At 45.2% G+C, this 23,689-nt stretch overlaps 1 long non-coding RNA gene across 1 annotated transcript; it reads left to right on the forward strand.

Annotated features, from left to right (window-relative positions):
* Nucleotides 1-57: 57 nt before the first annotated feature.
* On the forward strand, nt 58-13,816 carry LOC137096847 (uncharacterized). Its single transcript, XR_010909780.1, has 3 exons — nt 58-147; nt 12,337-12,478; nt 13,726-13,816. It is a non-coding gene; the product is annotated as an uncharacterized lncRNA (long non-coding RNA).
* Nucleotides 13,817-23,689: the final 9,873 nt, after the last annotated feature.

Below are 23,689 nucleotides of genomic sequence, written 5' to 3' on the forward strand. Positions count from 1 at the left end.
TGTTGGGAGGGGATATAAAGGGAGGAGGTGGGCAGAGCTGGAGCTTCACTGAGTCCTGCCTCACCATGAAGTCCTCAACCAGCTTCATCCTCGTCCTCTTTGCTCTCCTGGCCCTCTCTGCCATGGCACACGCTACTTCTGGGAAAGGTGAGTGGTCCCTGGGAATCCCCTTGAAGGCACCTCTGGCCTTGCTTCTCATTCATGCACGCTCTGAGCTGGCATCCTTCCTCCGACCCTTCAGGTCCTTCCGGGTGTAAAGACCACACCATAAAACCATAGAACCATAGAGTTGGGCCATCCAGTCCAACCCCCTGCCAAGAAGCAGGACTTGACCAGATCAGAGCATGGCAGAATGGGCCAGGTCATGGAAGTCAAGAGGCCCCACTGGCCATCGTGCCTGCTGTGGGCTCCAAATGGGCATCAGGAGTGTCTGCCCCTCTGGTTTCTGCCAAGGCCACCCCACCCACTGACGCCTGCCAGCTGCATGTCAGGAGTCCATTTCTGACGGTATGAAGACATCCCAAATTCCCTCCGTGACATCCTGACTGAATCATCCTGGCTGAATCAATTCTCTCTCTGTGACATTTTGAAGCCAGCAGAGGGCACTGGAAACCTTGCATTGGAACTTGGGAAGCAACAAGTTCTAATAAGGACACTGAGAAGAGGGGGGAGATGGGCAGGAAAGGTGTATAAAAGGAAGTGGTGGTGGGGAAAAGTCAGCAGTGTCTTTCTTTGCAGCAGAGATACAGGCAATATATCCATTTCAAAGCAAGACGGCTTGTGAGTGGTTATTTAATATTGCTGTATAGATCATACAGTCTGACAGTGTGTCAGGAGTCAATTTCTGACGGTATGAAGACATCACAAATTCCCTCCGTGACATCCTGACTGAATCATCCTGGCTGGATCAATTCTCTCTCTGTGACATTTTGAAGTCAGCAGAGGGCACTGGAAACCTTGCATTGGAATTTGTGAAGCAACAAGTTCTAATAAGGAAAGTGGGAAGAGGGGGAGATGGGCAGGAAAGGTGTATAAAAGGAAGTGGTGGTGGGGAAAAGTCCATAGCGTCTTCCTTTGCTGCAGAGATACAAGCAATATATCCATTTCAAAGCAAAACCGGCTTGTGAGTGGTCATTTAATATTGCTGTACAGGTCCTACAGTCTTACACTGCAGCCCTTGGTTGTCTCAGGAAATACATCCAACATGAAGACAGAAGGGCCTCATTTAAAAAGTACCATACAGGGCACGATGGTCTTGCCTTGTCAAAACCAGGTGCCCATAGAAGAACACAACACGCATGTGCTTTGCGTTAAAGCTTTTACAGGGACTCCATTCATAAAGAGTGACACCCCCCCCCCCCCGCTTTAAAATACAGTTTATAATCAGGGAATTCATTAGGGCTGGGCGGTTTCGTTTCGTTAATTAGTAATTCGTTAAAAATTCATTATTTTTTTGTTAACGAAGCGATAACGAACCATTCTGGAGCAACTTAAAAACGAAACAAATTTTTCAATTCGTTTCATAAATGCTTCGTATTTCGTTATGTATTCGTTTTGTTATTGGTTTGAGGTCGTTTCGTTATTATTTCCGCATGTCTGGGGCAAGTTTTATAGTTGTTTTTTGTTTAATTAGTGAAAAAAAATTATAATATCACACCAACAGTCAACAACAGAGGGAGAGGGAAGCTTCAGAAGTTTTTTTAGCGTATTGCGCGATCGCGGCCGCCATTAACGAATCGATTCGTTATTGTTTCGTTATTGTTTTGTATTTTTTTTACCATTTACGAAATTTTGTAAATATCGAACTTTTTTAAAGGAAAATTTCGGAATTCTTTTAAATATCGAAACGCAAAAAACCCCAAAAAACGAATCGATTTTAGAAACAAATTTTTCCGTTGTTACCCAGGCCTAGAATTCATAGTTTTGCCAAGGACACCAGGCTGGAATGATGTAGAGGAGAGAAATATAATGAGCAATGAGCAGAGAGAGCTTAAACTACCAAAGGCTTCCTAATGGGGGAACCAGCTCTCCGGAAAGAGAAGAAAAGGGGAAAGGCTGAATTGCAGCAAGAAGAGGGACATGATGGCTGGGAAAGATACATTACAGCAAGGAAAGGCAAGAGAAGCACAGAGTTCAGGGTAATCAATTTATTAAGGGATCATAGGCAGTCTGTAGCTAGTTTCCTGATTGTCTGAGCATGTGCAAAGCCAAACAGGTACACTTTAGTTTTTGCAGCCTTTGGAACTCTCTGCTGCAAGCACGAAGGGAACAAATAATTTTGCCCAGGGGGGCTTCATGCAACAAAATGATGTTATGATTTTGCAAATGAAGCACCAAAACACCATGTTTTACAACAAATTGACAGAAAAAGCAGTTCAATACACAGTAACGTTATGTAGTAATTACTGTATTTACGAATTTAGCACCAAAACATCACAATGTATTGAAACCGTTGTTGATCCGGGAAGGAGGCAGACTGCGTTGGATAATATGGAAAGTTGGATGAACGAAGGTTGGATAAGCGAAAGTCTACTCTAATAAGGGTTGGGTCTTGGACAATTTGCAAAGGTACGAACAACAGCAGCAGCAGCAGCAGCAGCAACAACAACAACAACAACCCTTCCTATGTTGAATAGTGTGTACAACTAATCAAAACTTTATGTCCTATATTTCATATATTTAAAGCAGAAGGTAACGGCTATCTTTACTGGAGTTTACTGGAATTTACTGGAAACCCTTTCACAAAAGGTATCTGAGCTTTGCTCAGCCAGAACTAACGACTCTGCTAATTGTTCCCCATAATGATATCGAGCAAGAATTTAGGGGTCTTTGCCAGGAGGCAGAGACCGTCCCCACACATCAAAGAGAGTCCTTTCAGCCCTGGTGAGAAAAGGAGCACCCAAGAGAGTTTTCCCTGATTTTCCAATAAAAAGTCTCACCAAGTTGAAGAAAATGCCACCGAGTTGCCTTTTATTTCATCCCAGCTGGTACGGACGCCAAGCTGCAATCCCTTGCCCAAAACTGACATGTTTTGCAAGGCGGAACAGTACATTTTTAAAAGTGATAGAGAGCTGTCAAATTCAAACTTCCCGTCCCCGCCCCCCCTTAAGCCAGCTTCACGCTGATTGGTTGGAGTCATCAGCTGGAGGGGAGGTGCGGCCGGCTTAGGCACTCCTCAGCCAATGAGAAAGCCAGCGCCGCTTCGGCCTCTCACCCAATGAGAAATGAGGAGGCGGTCTGAGCGGGAAACGATGAACCAGGAAGAAAAGATGAGTGGATTAGGTGACTTAATGTTTGTACAATCACCAGCAATAACTTTTTAAGTCCTCGAGCAGGCTTTTTTATTGTGTTGAGTGTTTGGAATATACATCTTTGTCTGACCCAAAAGTCAGACTCTTTGAAATCCTTGGGTAGGAGAAATGGGTCCATTGATAGTATCTGACTTCTGAGGAATGTCAACAAAGAAGGAGGCTGTGGGGACATCAATACCCTCCTTAGGCAGGACGTCCCCTGTGGTGAGGAATGATTGAATTTGCCATGGGGCACATCCTCCAGATGGGCAAACTCCAACATCGAAAAAACTCGTGCCCATTGTCCTATTGTTCATGCAAGAGTTTCTGTTGAGTCCTTTTTGTTTGGGGGCTTATCTGGCCCAGGAGGGGAGAGGAAGTCTCCTGGAGCCCATGTGTGGCTGGGTTCACGAAAAGGTGACATTTCATATTTTTTTATACAGACATATATGGGGTTCATAAAGTATACATTCATAAAAGAGGAAAAAGAAATCATATCAACCCATCCCACCCACCAAAAAGTCAATTGAAAGCCTAAAAATCATAGTGGAAGTTCATGAGACTTGGGGAGAAAAAAGTTTCTAAAACTTCATAGAAAAGTCCATAAAGTGTGGGTTACAGGAGCATTGCCATGTGGGGCCATGGGGCCATGGAAAGAGCATTAGGTTCCCACTTGGGGGAGAGATAGGGGATTATGGGATCATTCCAACCTGGTGTCCTTGGTAAAACTACAAATTCCTTGGTTTTGAACCATCTTTTACAGAATCCGGGGGGGGGGGGGGGTCACCTACAATATCAATATCAGTGAATGACCTACAAACAAAAGGATTCCAGGGCCTTTTGTCTAAAACTAGCAAAAGAGGAAATGCCAAGTCAATAATATATTTTATAATCTTACCCTTATTTCTCAAATCTCAAGATGTATCTTTTCTACTCATGATATCGGAGGTGACACCCTGCCCGCCCCCTCAGGACCCTGAAAAAGATTATTCAAAACCAAGGAATTCATAGTTTTACCAAGGACACCAGGTTGGAATGATCCCATAATCCCCTATCTTGTCAGGAGTCAATTTCTGACAGCATGAAGACATCACAAATTCCCTCCGTGACATCCTGACTGAATCGTCCTGGCTGACTCAATTTTCTCTCTGTGACATTTTGAAGCCAGCAGAGGACGCTGAAAGCCTTGTATTGGAACTTGTGAAGCAACAAGTTCTAATAAGGAAACTGAGAAGAGGAGGAGATGGGCAGGAAAGGTGTATAAAAGGAAGTGGTGGTGGGGAAAAATCAGCAGTGTCTTTCTTTGCTGCAGAGATACAAGCAATATATCAATTTCAAAGCAAAACCAGCTTGTGAGTAGTTATTTAATATTGCTATATAAAACCTACAGTCTTACATATCTTTCCCCCATGTGGGAACCTAAGGCTCTTTCCATGGCCCCACATGGCAAGGCCCCTGTAACCCACACTTTATGGACTTTCTATGAACTTTTAGAAACCTTTAATCAACTTTTCATGGACTTTGGAACTCTTGTGGACCCTATAGCAAACCCTTATGAACTTTTATGATATTTCACTGATCTATATGAACCTTTCATGGACTCTGGAGGGAGGGTTGACAGGGCTCCCTTGACCTTGCCTGGTTTACCCCTTATGATTTCCTTGTATGTTCCCTTTCCCCATTATATGTGTGTATGTCTATCTTTGTGAAATATGAAGGAAAAGCCACTGTTTTCAAAATCCAGCAACTCACCTGGCTCAGGAAGTCCCCTCGTGCTTCCTAAGCTACTAATCCCCTAACAAAAGGTTCCACCACACCCATTTGCATGGACAATAAAACAAATGGTTCTTATCAATCAGATCTCGGAGGGCACAAGGCTAGTCCATCTGGAGATAAGGCCTCTGGGCATCTTGATCCACCAACACCAAAGAATTAGGACTTCACTACAGCTTCACTACAGCTTCTTCCATTATGTCAGCCCTGCTGGCTGAAACCAGTTCCAAAGTTCATCAACGCACCCCATATCCCTGGATGAGAAAACAAAGGACCTGGCCATTTGGGCCAGACTACAGATGATGATTCCAAGGAACTTAGACAATAAACCCTGGCCAGCTTGAGGGCTTAAGCAATCACTGGGCCATTTTGCAAATATTAGTCATTTAAACCAGTCAACTGGACATGTCTTCATTGTTTTCCTGTTGCCCACCTACCTTCCACCCCATTGGTTGAGAGGCCAAAGCAGAGCTCAGGCCACCCTTGGCTATCCTGCTGGCTTGTCGACGTCACAGCCAATCATAATGAAGCTGGCTCAGGGTGTGGGCATGGAAACTTTTGAATCTGAAATCTATATATTCTGTATTCACCTGCCTAGCAGGCATGTTGATTTGTTTGGCAGAATTACCACAATCGCCATCCTTTCCAGCTGGAATGAAATAAACATCTCGGTGGTTTTCTCTTCAACTTGGTGAGATTTATTCTGGAATATTAGCTTCTCTTTTCTCACCAGACTACCCACAATGGCTTGGACCTAATCCACAGCCATTCTAAAATGCTCGACAACACCCATTGCTTGCTTTTCTGTATAATCTTTGACTCACCTCTACTGAAACTGGACTAAAACATATCCTACCAAAATACACAAATTTGCCATTCCTTTCCACTCTCTCTCTCTTCCTATAACTACCTAACCCTAACCCATAACTCCTAATAAAAATGTTTTTATTAGGAGACGCAAATGATGTACGCTTTTAGTACTCTTGTTATGGTTTTATATTATGTTGTTAAATGTTTTGTGGTGTTTTGGGGCATTGAATCGTTGCCATTGTAAACCACCCTGAGTCGCCCTGAAATTATTGGAGAAGTCACCAACTGAAGTCTTGTGATGACCTTTCGCCTGCTTTTCCTGTCCTGGGAAGAATTTGGACCCTGAAAAGTGTATATAAGAGCATGTTTTACTGTATTATGTATCTCAGCTTATTTTGGGGGCGGATTACAGCAAGCCGGCATCACTTTCAGCTGAAATTAAATAAATACCTTGGTGGCTTCTCCTTCAACTTTGTGAGATTTATTCTGGGATATTGGCTTCTCTTTCTCACGTGTCTTAAACCACAGTTGCTTGGATCTCACTATCCACTGCCGTTTGAAATTGCTCAATAACACACTGGATCAGTCCGAACGTATCTCCTGCCATGAACCATCATGAAGTTGAAGATCTTCAGGAGAGGCCCTGCTCTTGATCCCACTACTATCGCAAACGCGGTTGATGGGGACGAGAGACAAGGCCTTCTCAGCAGTGGCCCCCCGTCTATGGAATGCCCTTCCTAGAGATATCGGATTGGCCACCTCCCTCTTGTCTTTTAGAAGGAAGATCAAGACCTGGTGATGGGACTAAGTGTTGAGAAGGAAGTGTTGGACTAAGTGTTGGATCAGTGAGCAGCAAGTGGAAGAAGATCACACAACTTATGGCAATGATTTGACCAGGACTGATTTTTGGATGTCGATTTTAATGGATGTGTCTTAATTGATTGTTTTAATTTTTGATATCTTGATTGTACTGTGGTTGTTTGTATGATGCTAGCATCGTATGATGCTTTTGTTAGGCCGCCCTGAGTCCGCCTTCGGGGGGAGAAGGGCTGGGTATAAATATAGGAAATAAATACATAAAATAAACCCGTCACCCTTTTCATGGTCTTTCCTCCGTTATGGGTATAGTCAATAATTTCTTGGTCCACCTAAGAATGGCCTCGTCCTCAAGTCACAATGGCATTTTAAGAGGAATCGTTAAGGGTTTGTGCGCCTAGAAAAGATAGGGAACTTGCTTAGCGTGGCTGACCCAATCCAGCTCCATTCAAGGGAAGAGCAGAGCCAGGATTTCTGGGAATGACAACATCCCTATTGAAGAGAACTAGGGCTACGGGAGTGATGGGAAAAAGCACCAGCCAAGACAAGGGAGGGCTGGAGAGAGAAAGAGAAGGGTCTTGAAGTGGACATTTACCAGCTCAGGCAAAGGGAAAGATCGAAAGGTGTTTACCTAGACAAAAACAGGCATGGGAATACTGACAAGAGGGAAAAAAGGAACAGATAGAGATGAGGCCTGTGCACATGCTCAAAGAATGCTCAAGGTATTGACTATAAGAACAGAGCCGGGTCTTAGTTTGTGTGGCACTTGTGTAGCACTTATTGCTTTTGCTCACCCCGCAGGAAGATTTGGCCAAATAAACCTGTTGAATGATCTCCTTGCTTCTGGTGTCTGATTTAATGAAAGGGTCCTAGAGGTTTTGGGGCTACTTGGGAAAAGAGGGTCATGGCAGCGAGTCCCAACACTACAGCAATGAAGCGAACAAAGAGGAGTCTAGAGTGCATGTGGCGGACATCTCACAACAAGTCAGACCGGACACACGTGTGCACCTATGCTAGGACATACTCTGCGGCAGTGAAGGCTGCAAATAAATCTTACATTGCGTCCAACATTGCGTCTGTGAGGAATCGTCCAGCTGAGCTGTTTCAAACAGTCAGAGGTTTGTTGAATCCCGCCACCCATGACGGTCCCTGATCCTTTGACAGCTCGCTGTGAGGCATTTGCACGATTCTTCACGGATAGAGTCACTCTGATTCACCCCGCCCTGGACTCCACAGTTACTGCCGTCTCTGAAGATGTAGCGAGAGCAGTCTTAATGGATTCATTTCAATTCGTACAACCCAAAGACGTTGACAAGATCCTTGGAGAGGCGCGGGTGACCACATGCATCCTGGACTCCTGCCCATCCTGGCTGATAAAGGAAGCCAGAGGGGCTTTGGCAGAGCGGGTCAAGGTGGTGGTGAATGCCTCCCTTTGGGCATTCCAGCGAGTCTAAAAGAGGCTGTGATAAAACCGCTGCTGAAAAAGCAATCCCTGCATCCCACTGATGTTAACAACTTTTGCCCAGTCTCCAATATCCCCTTTTCGGGCAAAGTCTTGGAACATGTGGTTAACTCGCAACTCCAAGGGTTCTTGAATGAAACTAACTATTTGGATCCATCACAGTTGGGTTTCAGACCGCGACATGGAACTGAGACAGCTATGGTTGCCTTAGTGGATGATCTCTGCAGAGAGCTCGACAGGGGGAGGAGTGCGTCCCTGTTGGTTCTCCTGGACCTCTCAGCGGCCTTCGATACCATAGACCAGGGGTCCTCAAACTTTTTAAACAGAGGGCCAGGTCACAGTCCCTCAACTGTTGGAGGGCCGGGTTATAATTTGAAAAAAAAAACCATGAATGAATGCCTGGAGAACAAGCCCTATGAGGAGCGGCTTAAGGAGCTGGGCATGTTTAGCCTGAAGAAGAGAAGGATGAAAGGAGACATGATGGGAGCCATGTATAAATATGTGAGAGGAAGCCACAGGGAGGAGGAGGGAGCAAGCTTCCTTTCTGCTTCCCTGGAGACTAGGACGCAAGGGAACAATGGCTTCAAACGACAAGAGAGGAGATTCCGCCTGAACATGAGGAAGACCTTCCTGACTGTGAGAGCCGTTCAGCAGTGGACCTCTCTGCCCCGGAGGGAGTGTGGTGGAGGCTCCTTCTTTGGAAGCTTTGAAACAGAGGCTGGATGGCCATCTGTCAGGGGTGCTTTGAATGCAATATTCCTGCTTCTTGGCAGAATGGGGTTGGACTGGATGATGGCCCAGGAGGACTCTTCCCACTCTTGGATTCTAGGATTCTATGAGTCTATGAATGCCGTTGAGCTATTAGCGCTACTCTCCCCTTCCTCCTAGGTCTTAATTTGTTTATAATTTGCAACCCAATTAATTCCTAACCAAGTTAATCACCCAAATCGTCTTCCCTCTACGTCTACCCAGGTTGGCTCCTCTGTGAGGAAACCCATCCCCTGAGGGATATTTCTCCTCTCTGTCCTGTCCATTCTCTTTCAGATCATCTCTAGAATGGAGCTAGATTGGATCCATTTGAAGATAGGAAAGATCGGGGCCAGAGAGCTGGAGTGAGGCCCAGTGTCCTCCTCCCCTGAGTCCAGTTAAGCCGGCGGCTCTGTGGTGCAAACTCACCCTTGTATTTATTTATTTATTTATTTAAAACATTTCTATTCCGCCCTTGTCACCCCAAAGGGGACTCAGGGCGGAGCACAACATACAAATGGCAAACATTCAATGCCGGAACACGAATTCACCATATGCATACATATGGGAAAGTGGAAGGTAAAAGGAAGAGGGGCCGAACAAGGACAAGATGGATGGATGGCATCCTTGAAGTGACTGGACTGACCTTGAAGAAGCTGGGGGTGGGGACGGCCGATAGGGAGCTCTGGCGTGGGCTGGTCCATGAGGTCACGAAGAGTCCGAGACGACTGAACGAATGAACAACAACAACATACATACATAAATCTATCTCAATATCCGGACTTATCACCTGTCCTCTCCTAGGCAGAGAGCCTTCTCGATTGTGGCCCCTTATTTATGGAATGCCTTGCCAGTTGAAACCCGAACCATCCGAGAGCTACTTGCTTTTCGGGAAGCCTGTAAGACCTTTCTTTTCCAACAAGCTTTCGATGGGTGAATAACTCGGGACTATGTTGGTTCTTGTTTTTATTGTATTTTAAAGTTGGTTGTATTGTTTTGTTCTACTGCTGTAAACCGCTCCGAGCCAAATTGGGAGTGGCGGTATACAAGTCAAATAAATAAATAAATATTAAAATATACTGTTTGAAACTGTTGTGATCATCTGCGTCTAATCTAATTGGCCTGGGAAGGTTTCCTATTGCTGCTTTATTGCCCTGTCCTGAAAGCTTGGTCCTACAGCCAAGTTTTGACCATCTGTCTAAAGGACAGGAGGGAGGGGGCCGACCTGATCTCACCAGGAAGGGGGTTCCATAGCCGGGGGGCAATCACCGAAAAGGTCCTGCCTCTCGTCCCCACCAATCACACCTGTGACAATGGCGGGAGGGAGAGCAGGGCCTCCCCGGAGGATCTTAATCTCCTCGATGGTTCATAGGGGGAGATGCATTCAGACAGGTAAATTGGGCTGGGGCCGTTTAGGGGTTGATAGGCCAAAGCCAGCACTTTGAATTGTGCCCAGTAGCAAGCTGGCAACCAGTGGAGCTGGCGTAACATGGGAGTTGTGTGCTCCCTGTACGCCACTCCAATTATTAACCTGGCTGCCTCTCGTTGGACTATTTGAAGCTTCCGCGCAGTCTTCAAAGGCAGCCCCACGTAGAGTGCATTGCAGTAGTCTATCCTAGATGTACCAAGAGTGTTGACCACTGTGGCCGTCTGACTTCCCAAGGTACGGGTGCAGCTGGCGCACAAGTTTTAATTGTGCAAAAGCTCCCCTGGCCACCGCTGCAACCTGGGATTCCAGGCTCAGCAATAAGTCCAGGAGGACCCCCATGCTGCGAACCTGTGCCTTCAAGGGGAGTGTGACCCCTTCCATCCAACACAGGCTGTGACCCTATACCCTGTACGGCCTTGCGACTGACCAGGGGGACCTCTGTCTTGTCTGGATTCAACTTCAGTTTGCTCACCCTCACCCAGCCTGTCACAGCGACCAGGCATCGATTCAGAAATTGGATGGCTTCCTTAGCATCTGGTGGAAATGGGTGATAGAGTTGGACATCATCTGCGTACAGACTCCAAAACTCTGGATGATCTCACCCAGCAGCTTCATGTAGATGTTGAACAACATGGGGGACTACACTGAGCCCTGTGGGACCCCACAGAACAATGGCTGTGGAGCCGATTAGGAGTTCCCCAGCAACACCTTGTGAGTGTGACCCTCCAGGAAGGACTGGAGCCACTGCAGAAGAGGACCCCCAAGACCCATCCCTGTGAGGCGCCCCAGAAGGAGACCATGGTCTATGGCAGGGGTCCTTAAACTAAGGCCCAAGGGCCGGGTACAGCCCTCCAGGGTCATTTACCCGGCCCTTACTCAAGGTCAATCTAAGTCTGAAATTACTTGAAAGCACGCAACAACAACAACAACAACAACAATGAGAACAATCCTATCTCATCAGCCAAAAGCAGGACCACACTTCCCATTGAAATACTAATAAGTTTATATTCATTAAAACGGCTATTCATTTTAACTATTGTATTGTTTTAAGTGTATTCTGCACTACAAATAAGATATGTGCAGTGTGCATAGAATCCTACAGTTGGGAGAGACCTCCTGGGCCATCCTCCAGTCCAGCCCCATTCTGCCAAGAAGCAGGAATGTTGCATTCAAATCACCCCTGACAGATGGCCACCCAGCCTCTGCTTCAAAGCCTCCAAAGAAGGAGCCTCCACCACACTCCCTCCGGGGCAGAGAGTTCCACTGCTGAACGGCTCTCACAGTCAGGAAGTCCTTCCTCATGTTCAGATGGAACCTCCTCTCTTGAAGTTTGAAGCCATTGTCCCATTGCGTCCTAGTCTCCAAGGAAGCAGAAAACAAGCTTGCTCCCTCCTCCTCCTCCTCCCTGTGGCTTCCTCTCACATATTTATTATACATGGCCCTCATCATATCTCCTCTCAGCCTTCTCTTCTTCAGGCTAAACATGCCCAGCAGCTCCTTAAGCCGCTCCTCATAGGGCTTGTTCTCCAGACCCTTGATCTGCTCCCTTCTCCCTGTGGCTTCCTCTCACATATTTATACATGGCTATCATGTCTCCTCTCAGCCTTCTCTTCTTCAGGCTAAACATGCCCAGCTCCTTAAGCCGCTCCTCATAGGGCTTGTTCTCCAGGCATTAATTCATGGTTTTGTTTTTTTCCAAATTATAACCCGGCCCTCCAACAGTTTGAGGGACTGTGACCTGGCAGACCTGTTCTCCAGACCCTTGATCATTTTAGTCGCCCTCCTCTGGACACGTTCCAGCCTTAGGGAAGACATCTGCAACAATGAAAACCGATAGGTCCCCATCACTTCTGGGAAGATGGAAATAGCAAACACAGTGCCTGTCTCCTTCCTTCCTCCTTCCTTCCTTCTCCTGACTCTCATTCCTTCTTCTCTTCACAGTCTGACCCTGAAGGAAGCCTGGATCCGTGGATTGTGTCTCACAGCTCTTGTGTTTGTGTCTCTTCCAGAGAAGCCCGGGAAATGCCCAGCTATAAACTTTAGCAAGCCTGACCGGTGTGACACAATTTGCAAGTCGGATCACCAGTGCCGTGGGAAGCTGAAGTGTTGCACTAGGACATGCGGCCGAACATGCCTGCCTCCTGCTTAAGGGTGAGTGCCATTCCTAGGCATGCTCATTGACCCTTGGGTGGAGAGGGCTGAGCGGGTGGCCATCCTGATTCAGGAGCCAAGGCACCCCACACAGCCTCCTTCCAGGGACCCCCACCCCTCCCTTTCCTGCCGGAACGCTGGTCCTGTCCAGCTCCCTTCTCCAGAAGAGCAGTGAGAAGGCAGATGGGAAGGAAAGGAGGCAGAGAAACGTTCCTCAGGAGATCTGTCTCCATCACAGAGGGATCTGCTTGAGTAGACAGAGGCACTTTGGTCATCACTATCTAGCTCAGTGATTCTCAGCCTTCCTAATGCCGCGACCCCTTAGTACAGGTCCTCATGTCGTGGTGACCCCCAACCATAACGTTATTTTTGTTGCTACTTCATCACTGTAATTTTGCTCCTATTATGAACTGTAATGTAAATATCTGAGATGCAGGATGTATTTTCAGTCACTGGACCAAATTTGGCACAAATACCCGATACACCCCAAATGTGAATATTGGTGGGGTTGGGGGTGACTGATTTTGTCATTTGGTAATGCTGGAGTTGCTGGGATGTATAAGTCACCTAAAATCAAAGAGGCTTCTGAACTCCACCAATGATGGAATTGAATCAAACTTGGCACACAGAATTCCCATGACCAAGAGAAAATATTGGGAAGGTCTGGTGGACATTGATCTTGGGTTTTTGGAGTTATAGTTCACCTACATCCAGAGAACACTGTGGACTCGAGCAATGATGGATCTGGATCAAACAAGGCACAAATATTCAATATGCCCAAATGTGAACACTGGTAGAGTTTGGAGAAAATAGACCTTGCAATTTGGGAGTTGTAGTTGTTGGGATTTATAGTTCACCCACAATGAAATAGCATTCTGAACCCCATCAACTATAGAATTGGACCAAACTTTCCACACAGAACCCCCATGACCAACAGAAAATACTGTTTTCTGATGGTCTTTAGTGACCCCTCTGACACCCCCTCGTGACCCCCACAGGGGTACCAACCCCCTAGCTGCAAAACACTGATCTAGCTCCTCACAGGTTTTAGCCTGGTGTCCAAGATAAGACTAATGAGGAAGGGGAGGGTGGAGGTAACATCTGGCTTTCCTTAGGGAAGACGTCTACAGCAACGAGAAGGGAAGAGGCCTCCCTCGCTTCTGGGAAGAGAGCAATAGCCAGCCTGGAGTATCTCTGCCCCTCCCTCCCTCCTTCCTCCTGCCTCTGATTTCCTCTCCTTTTCACAGGTTGACCTCGGAGGAGGCCTGGATCCACGGACAGCCACCACCGGAGCTCCTGTGCCCATCTCTGCCCCGTCATCCAAGTCCTGCACCATCCCCACTTGCCCCATTGATGTTGGTCCCAATTCCGCTTTGCTAACCCCCTTGCATTAACAATAAATGCCCCAGCATTCTGCACCTCAAGAGTCTGGACTCATTTTTGGCTGATGGGAAGAGGAGGTCTCCTTTGGAAGGAGGTTCGGTTGAAGAAACCTGCTCTCGTTTTTGCCCTGAAATCCCTGCTTCCTCCTTGGGTTTCCCTCTCCTTCTCCCCATGCTCCCCAAATGCCCATATCCCATTCCTGGAGGGGCTTCCCTTGACCTTCTTATGGGTCCAGAGCAGTGTTTCTCCACCTTCCCAATGCCGCGACCCCTTAATAGAGTCCCTCATGTGGTGGTGACCCCCAGCCATAATATTGTTTTCGTTGCTACTTCATAACAGCCATTTTACTACTTTTATAAATCATAACAATGGCTTCAAACTACAGGAGAGGAGATTCCATCTGAACATTAGGAAGAACTTCCTGACTGTGAGAGCCGTTCAGCAGTGGAACTCTCTGCTCCGGAGGGAGTGTGGTGGAGGCTCCTTCTTTGGAAGCTTTTAAGCAGAGGCTGGATGGCCATTTGTCAGGGGTGATTTGAATGCAATATTCCTGCTTCTTGGCAGAATGGGGTTGGACTGGATGGCCCAGGAGGTCTCTTCCAACTCTTTGATTCTAGGATTCTATGATAATGTAAATATCTGATCTGCAGGCTGCATGTTCATTCACTGGACCAAACTGGGCACAAATACCCAATGCACCCACATGTGAATGCTAGTGGGGTTGAGGGAGGATTGTTTTTGTAATTTGGGAGTTGCAGTTGCTGGGATTTATAGTTCACTTATAATCAAAGAGCATTCTGAACTCCACCAGCAATGGATTTGAACCAAATCTGGCTCCCATGACCAATGGAAAACACTGGAAGGGTTTGATGGGCATTGACCTTGAGTTTGGGAGTTGTAGTTCACCTATATCCAGAGAGCACTGTGGAATCATTTAATGCTGGATCTGGACCAAACTTGGCACGAATACTCAATATGCCCAAATGTGAACACTGGTGGAGTCTGGGGAAAATAGATCTTGACATTTGGGAGTTGTAGTTGCTGGGATTTATAGTTCAGTACAATCAAAAAACATTCTGAACTCCACCAACGATAGAATTATGCCAAACTTCCCACATGGAATCCCCATGACCATCAGAAAATACTGTTTTCTGATGGTCTATGGCGACCCCTCTGACACCCCCACACGACCCCCTCAGGGGTCCCGACCCCCAGGTTGAGAAACACTGGTCCAGAGGCTGTTGGGGGTTTGAGTTCTGGTTCTGGAGTCCCATCAGTCCTTGGCCTGGTCCTCCTTCTCTGTCCATTGCTCTGATTCCAGGCAGGTCTATCCCTTGGATTTGGCAGAAGACACTTCTGGGGAAGCCTGGGTGCAACATTGCCTAGACCACATTTGATGAGTTGGCTTGCAAGAAGGTCATGGTGTAGCAGCATGATAGGAGAGAGGATACCAAAAGAGATCCTTTCTGGAGAAAGAAGAGTACGGCTTTATTTCCAGCTGGGACCCTGGAGTGGAGCTGTGTCCAAAAGCAACCAGAGCCATGATAAAGGCGTTGATGTTCCCTTTTATACACTTCAAATGCAGGCAAACAAAGAAATGTGCTTCTACACACATTACGCCAAAAAGAAAAATGGGTTCCCCTGAAACTGTGGAGACCAAAATCCACTGATTGTGGTAATATGAAAATAACTAAATCAACTCAATGTATATATTACAATTACACATATTAAAAAAACTGCCACATTCACATTAAGTAGAAACAACTGGTTCTTCTCTTGAAGTATAAAACAAAGTCTTTGTTTGAGAAAATGTCCTGTTCTTTATTACATATGAGTAAACTCCAGTAGTCACATGAATTGACTCCAACCTGCAACCGGTTTCAACTCACAAGAGCCTTCGTCAGGCGGTTGGGTTCAAATTATCAAAAAAACCCTCAACTTTTGAGGTGAGAAATTCACCAACAGTCTTCTGGAGGGGTGGATCCTAAGGGGACATAGATAGTGGAGCTACTCTTTGTTGAGCAATATACACTGCAAGGAGTATACTCGACACAGAATACACTTCTGTTTGTTTCCTTGTAATCACAACAGCACAACAACAGAGAGGAAACAAACAAGGACATCTAATCACCTCTCAACAAAAGTTTGCTCCAAGCACTGTCAAGCCATTGTATGCTAATCAAGGTGGTCAGTTGGAACATTCACACCTAGCTCCAGAAGACAAAAGCCCTTTCTCCCACCCTGGTCATTCCAGATATATAAACCCTTTTTCCTAATTCCAACAGACCTCACTACCTCTGAGGATGCTTGTCATAGATGCAGGCAAAACGTCAGGAGAGAATGCCTCTAGACCATGGCCATATAGCCCGGAAAAACCTACAACCCAGTGATTCCGGCTACGAAAGCCTTCGACAATACAGTAATTATCTTGTTCAGCTGGCTAAGTAGGTCAACCAGAAATCTTGTACCACACCCAAAGGGCTATAACTGTTTCTTTGAATACATTCTGGAGTTCTGGTTCACCAGCGAAGAGTTCCAGCAGGAGATGCTGAAGGAGAGCCTTTTCTCGGAGGAGACCTATGGGCAAAGGCTTTGCTCTGGGGAGCAGTTTGGAGGAGCTACTCTGAGGAGGCTGTGGTGTAACAGCTGTCACAGCTCAGGATAGATTCACCTTGCTCAGAACACCACACCACACCACACCAAAGCTGAAGGTTTTGTAGTTTATTGAAGAAAAAGCAAACTCTTTAACATAAAAGTAAAGTTTCCAAAGTTCAATGGCAAACCACATGAAGCATAATCCTTCACTTCACTTCACTTTATTTCTTAGTTAGTCGCTCTCCACCCAGGTGCTCCGAGCGACTTACAATCTAAAATAGCATTTACACAATATAAAAACATTCCACATAAAAACATTCAAGTGACCACTTGCCAAATTAGATCTGATGACTTAAATGCACAACCACACAGCCAAGTCTTGAGTGTTTTTACAAAAGGTCGCCACTCCAACATTGCTCTAATATATGGAGGCCATGAGTTCCACAGAATTGGAGCAGAGGTCGAAAAAGCTCTACTATGCCTTGTAGCTTCCAGGTGTTCCTCCCTCCCTCGGGCCTGGTATGTAGAGGAGATTTTCCTGGGTGGATCGAGGTGACCACTGATGGAGAAAAGGAATGAGGCGGTCCCTGAGATATCAAGGTCCTTGGCCATTTTGAGCTCTCAATGTCAGGATCAGTATCTTGTCAGAGATCCGATGTTCTCTTGGTAGCCAAGGCAGTGTTTACAGAATCGGTGTAATATGGGATCTTAGAGATGATCCTGCTAGCAGCCTGGCCGCTGCATTTTGGACCATCAGAATCTTCTGGGTCGTTGACTTTGGAAGGCCGGCATAGAAGGCGTTGCAATAGTCCAACCGAGTGGTGACTGTGGCGTGGATGACCGTTGCCAATGCTTCTACCGAAAGGTAGGATGCCAATTTCGTTGCCCGGCGAAGATGGGAAAAGGCCTGCTTCCTTATGGCCGTGATCTGGGCCTCCATCATCAGCGATGAGTCCAACACAACCCCAAGTCTTTGAACAGTAGCAGGCGGAACCAGAGCTTTTCCATCGAAATCAGGCAGAGACTGGGTTAATTCTCAGAGGATCTCCGTTTTTGCAGGATTCACTTTGAGTCTGCTCGCTCGCAGCCAACTCATCACTGCTTCCAAACACAGCCTAAAGGAATCGCAGTGGTTGTCCCAGGTTCGAGACGCAAGAGTAGCTGGGTTTCATCTGCATAGTGGTAGCACTCTAGGCCAAAGCTCCGCACCAGTCCAGCAAGTGGTCGGACGTAGATGTGAAATAACAGGGGCGAGAGGATGGCACCCTGGGGAACTCACTCCATAGCCAAGGCAGGAGCTCTCAGAGCTTTGGCCTCACCACTCCACCCTTTGTCTCCAGTCCCGGAGGAACAAATTGAACCATTTCAGGGCTAAACCTCCTCATACACCAGGCATAACCAATCGATGAATCAGCAAGTCATGGTCCACGGTGTCAAAGGCAGCTGTGAGGTCCAAGAGTACCAATAGTGCTGATTCACCTCGGTCTGACGAATTTCCAAAGGCATTCATCAAACAAGAATCCATGGCAGCAGGACAGAGCCCCACGGAGCCAAGAACAAGACAAAGTCCCAAGAAGACAAAAGCATTGCCCAAAAGCCAAGGCGATCCAGAGAAGTTACCAGGGTTTTCGCAGAAGTTGCACTGACAAAGAATTGACTTCAAACAGCCCTTTTAATATACTTTCCCAGCATGAACACATTCCGTTGACCTCTCACCTCCCTCTTGTTAGCAAGCCTCGCACTGCGGCAAACCCTGAATTTCAAGCGATCCTCCCTCTCTAAATCTGCAGAGCCTTCAAGGTTGGATAGCTCATTATCCTGAGAATCGGCCGGCAGAGAGCTCGCCTCCCCCACCTGCACCTGGGAAGTTTCACTCAGATCAGAAACATCTTCCAAAACCACATCCCTTGCCATGGGAAATGGAAACTCCTCGTCTTCAGTATCAACATGGCCTGTTTCAACAACAGGAACATGCTCAGGAATCTCAAACCCATCTTCTATTTTCTGAGGCTTTCCTGATTTTCTGTTCATTTTTACCACCAGTCTGTGAGTCTATTGCATTTGGGTTTGGGGCACTGGGATGTCTGGCTAAAACACGCACCGTGTAACAACTTGTTCACAACAGACAAGTCCTAATGTCTCAATACACTCTTTGTGTTTGGAGGGTGGGAGTGCTTTGGTGAGTATGCCTGCCAAGTTTGTTTCCAATGTGCAGTGCTCCAGCCTAATGAAGCCTTCTTGCGTCGACTGTCTCACATTTTGGTATCTCACCCCAATGTATTTGCTTCTGCTTTTCCAATTTACTGCTTCTGCCATGTCAATGCAAGACTGCGAACCTTGCTTGACACAAATGGGAAGTTCACATTCCTCTCCCAAATCTGATAACAGTTGTGTTATCCACTGTAGCTCATTTACCGCCTCTGACAATGCTGCAAACGCTGCTTCTGTTGAATTTAATGCTACACAGCTTTGTTTACTGGCCCTCCAGGCAATCACGCTCCCGGCGAACTTGATGACTAGCCCTGTGACTGATTTGTGGTCTGTTTCAGTGGCAAATGAACTGTCCGCAAAGCATTCTATTTCTTCCTCGCTTCCACCTAATGCAAAACACACATCACTGGTTCCTTTTAAATATCTGACCACTCTTTTCAGTGCAATCCAATCGATGGTCCTGGGTTTTGTTACTCTTCTACTTAGTAAGCCAACAGCAAAACTAATGTCAGGCCTGGTGTGATTTGCTATGTACATCAAGCTGCCAATCACGGAATGGTACACATCTGGCCTAACAAACATTTCTTCAGACTCTAGTTTCAAGAAATCCGCTGTCATGGGCGTTGGCACTGTCTTGGCGTCTTTCAAACCACATTTCTCCACCATCTGTTCTATCTTCCTTTTCTGGCTCAAGTACACCACTCCGTCTCCTGATCTTTCCACTTCCAGGCCTGCAAAGTCTTTCAGGCATCCCAAGTCCTTCAACTTGAACTTGCTTTCCAATTCCCTTTGCACCCTTACCATTTGCTCTGACCCCTTGGCAATCAGACACAGATCATCACCATAGATAAGAAGCGCAAGCCACTCATCCCCGGTACCTCTTGTATAGACACAAGCATCAGCTTCACTTCTCCTGAACCCCAACCCACACAATTCTTCATGCACATACAGGTTCCAGCATCTGGCTGACTGCTTCAATCCATAAAGAGCTTTATACAACCTACAGACCTTGTCTTCTCCACAAAGATACCCTGGAGCTTGCTCCATGAAGACCGCTTCCTCTAGCTTTCCATTGGGATAGGCGGTTTCAAAATCAAAATGTCTTATTTCCATTTGTTTGTTCACTGCCAACGTTAAGATCAACCTTAAACTTTCTGGTTTTGCTGCTGGTGCAAAAGCTTTATCGCAGTTCTCAAATTGTGACTGTGTAAACCCTTTTGCGACCAACCTTGCCTTGTATTGCGTTTGACCATCCGGTAGAGAATTCTTTTTAAATACCCATTTGCAACCTATCACCTTCTGGTGCCTAGGTCTGTTGATAAGATGAAACACCTCTTTTTGCAACAAGGAGCCAAATTCATTGTCCATTGCTTCATACCAGCTTTCTTTTTCTGGACATTCGGCCAACTGTTCGTAACACTCGGGTTCTTCCCCGTCAACAAGGCACGCACCCGTCTGATGTGCCACCAACTTCCCACACCTATCAAGAGGCTTTCTAATTCCCTTACTTCTCCCGGGAATTACTGTATCTGACCTACTGTTATCCTCTTGACTTGAACTGGGCCTCATCCCCCTCAACGTCTGCCTGCTTCTCAACCTGGATGAGGGTGAGGGAACTTCTTGTGCGTTGTCACTGTCGGAAAGTGATTCTTCCTCCTCTGAATCACTGGTTGTGTTTCCCCCTCCACTTCTTGTACTTTGTGTTCTTTCAAATTCCTGGCTTGGCTGTGTGAAATTTTGGTTTTTGGGAACACGTCCCATCACTCTGTGTAAGTCATACGCACAGGAGTTATGCAATGGCACATTCAAATTATCTGCCACAGCAATATCATTCTCATAACTATTGTTATTCAACATTTTTGACAAATTGTTCCTTTTCACATCCCATCCACGACCCCTTGCAGTCACAGTGAAGGTTCTAGATCCCCAGGAGGAATCATTTCTATCGGTACCATGGTAGCTACTGGCCCCTTTAAAAAAGCCATTCTCTCTCCCACGGCCACGATTGCCATCTGTTTGTCTTTCTGCATGTTTACATTGTCGCTTTAAATGTCCTACTTGTCCACAGCCATAACACCTGCGGCCCGATGCACCAAAATCTAATTGTTCCTGGCAATCCAGTGCCACGTGGTTATCGCCTGCCATCCACCGGTCGGCTCCGCCATTGCGCCCTGGCCGATGTCCTCCATGTGCTCCATTCTCGAAGCTGCGCCTCTCTGCTTCTTCCAAAATGATATCACAAACTGAATCCAATTTTAAATCCTGTTCTCTATGGAAACTGCAATGCAGGAAGTCCCAGTCTTGATTCAGGCTGCTCAGCAATATGCAGCATTTTTGGAACTCATCCATTTCCATCCCAGACGCTTCTGCTTGCAAAAAGAGGTATTTCATCAAATCCAAATGTGCCTTGACATTTCCCCCTCTCTGGAGTTTAGCATTATATAGTCTCTTCGCCCAGGTGTACCGGGAAATACAAGATCCCTCAGCCATGGCGGCTTCTCTACTGGTCCCAGAAGCACACACGTTGTCTCACTCGCACCGCCGGATGCGTTCCTTCACGGCCATTAATCCATTCCAAGCCGTGATCTCACTAGCCACTTCAAAGCTAGCTAGTTTGATTGATCACACATTGATTGATCCTCTGGTTGTCTCACACTGCCATCAACATTCTTCCCCGGGTGACACTCCATGATTGAGATTACTGCCAATCAGTTTTTCAGCCAGCTGTCACTCTCTCAGAACTGCTGGGATCTGCAGTTATAATTAGAAAAAAATAATTACCTTTATTTGTCATTGTGTTATTGTACAACAAAATTACTCGTCTTCCCCCGCACACACCACAAAACAACTCTCCATCCCTCCACGCTCCCGCCACCACCGCATGACCCCTGTGCCTGAGAAGCCATGGAGTTCAACGCAGCCATAGCTCTAGTGTGCCGTTGCGCCTGGGGCTATAACTCTTAGTGGAAGAGGCATGGATGTGACATCTTTCCCCTAGGGGATTGCTTCTTGCCCTCCTTTAGGAAAACTGGAACTCCCAAGGACCAAAACACTGTAGATAACTCAAAATAGGTTTTATTGTTCACAAATTGCCCTTTAAGGCAATAAGGTGGAAGTTTCAAAGAGGTGAAGGACCAATATACATTACAGTCTCAGTTCGTCCTGGGTCCAAGGGGTTTGCAGCTGAGAAGCTTTTCCAAGTTTCCTCTTTCCTCAATGGCTGTGAATATCGGAATAACCCCAATTCAGATGGCCTATGCTTGAAGACACAAAGTTTTCCTCTGGTGCCAAAGGAACTGGTTTGAAGGCACCTGAGACTTCCCGTCGTTCAGGTTGATCTGAACATGAAGCGTAAGTCTCAGGAGTAAGAACCTCAGAATTGGTGCTGAGAGGTAATTTAATCAGGGGCTTTTAGAACCAAGTCTCTATTATCATCTCTTATCATGTTAATAAATTATTATTATTATTATTATTATTATTATTATTATTATTGGCTGATAGGAATGGTGGGCACTGGAGTCGAAACATCTAGACTGTCTAGAGGGAGGTCAAAGTTGGCCCAGGCCTGCTCTGGAGACATTTTGCCATTATTATTATTATTATTATTATTATTATTATTATTATTATGTTATTGTATTATTTTAATGGTAATTATATTATTTACTATATTATTATCTCTTATCATTTTAATAAATTATATTATTATTATTATTATTATTATTATTATTACCGGCTGTTAGGAATGGTGGGCACTGGAGTCCAAACAGCTGGAGGTCAAAGTTGGTCTAGGCCTGCTCTGGAGACATCTTGCCTTTATTATTATTACTATTACTATTATTATAATTATTATTATATATGTTATTGTATTATTTTAATGGTTATTAAATTATTTTACTATATTATTATCTCTTATCATTTTAATAAATTATATTATTATTATTATTATTATTATTACCGGCTGTTAGGAATGGTGGGCACTGGAGTCCAAACATCTGGAGGGAGGTCAAAGTTGGTCCAGGCCTGCTCTAGGGACATCTTGCCATTATTATTATTATATGTTATTGTATTATTGTAATGGTTATTATATTATTTTACTATATTATCATCTCTTAATAAATTATATTATTATTATTATTATTATTATTATTATTATTATTATTATTATCATCGGCTCTTAGGAATGGTGGGCGTTGGAGTCCAAACATCTGGAGGGAGGTCAAAGTTGGTCCAGGCCTGCTCTAGAGACATCTTGCCTTCTCGATCGTGGCCCCTTATTTATGGAATGCCTTGCCAGTTGAAACTTGAACCATCCGAGACCTACTTGCTTTTCGGAAAGCCTGTAAGACCTTTCTCTTTCAATGGGTGAATAACTCGGGACTATGTCGGTTCTTGTTTTTATTGTATTTTAAAGTTGGTTGTATTGTTTTAATCTACTGCTGTAAACCGCTCCGAGCCAAATTGGGAGTGGCGGGATACAAGTCTAATAAATCAAATAAATAAATAAAAATAAATTATTATTATGTTATTGTATTATTTTAATGGTTATTATATTATTTTATCATCTCTTATCATTTTAATAAATTATTATAATATTGTTATTACTACCGGCTGATAGGAATGGTGGGTGTTGAGAGTCCAAACACTGAAGTGGGCCAAGGCCTGCTCTGGAGACATCCCGTGTTTTTGTTCTTATATTATTATTCTTATTTCAAATTCATTCTTATTATATTTTAATATACTAATCCTATTCCATTATTATATTTCTATTTCTAACTATTATTATAATAATTATTATATATGTTATTGTATTATTTTACTATATTATTATCTCTTATGTTAATAAATTATTATAACATTATTATTATTATGTTTATTATTATTACCGGCTGTTGGGAATGGTGGGCGTTGGAGTCCTGTGTTTTTGTCCTTATATTATTATTATTATTTCAAATTCATTCTTATTATATTTTAATATACTAATAATATTCCATTATTATATTTCTATTTCTAATTGGTATTATT

This window comes from Anolis sagrei, chromosome 4 (assembly GCF_037176765.1).
Source record: "Anolis sagrei isolate rAnoSag1 chromosome 4, rAnoSag1.mat, whole genome shotgun sequence".
Taxonomy (NCBI): domain Eukaryota; kingdom Metazoa; phylum Chordata; class Lepidosauria; order Squamata; family Dactyloidae; genus Anolis; species Anolis sagrei.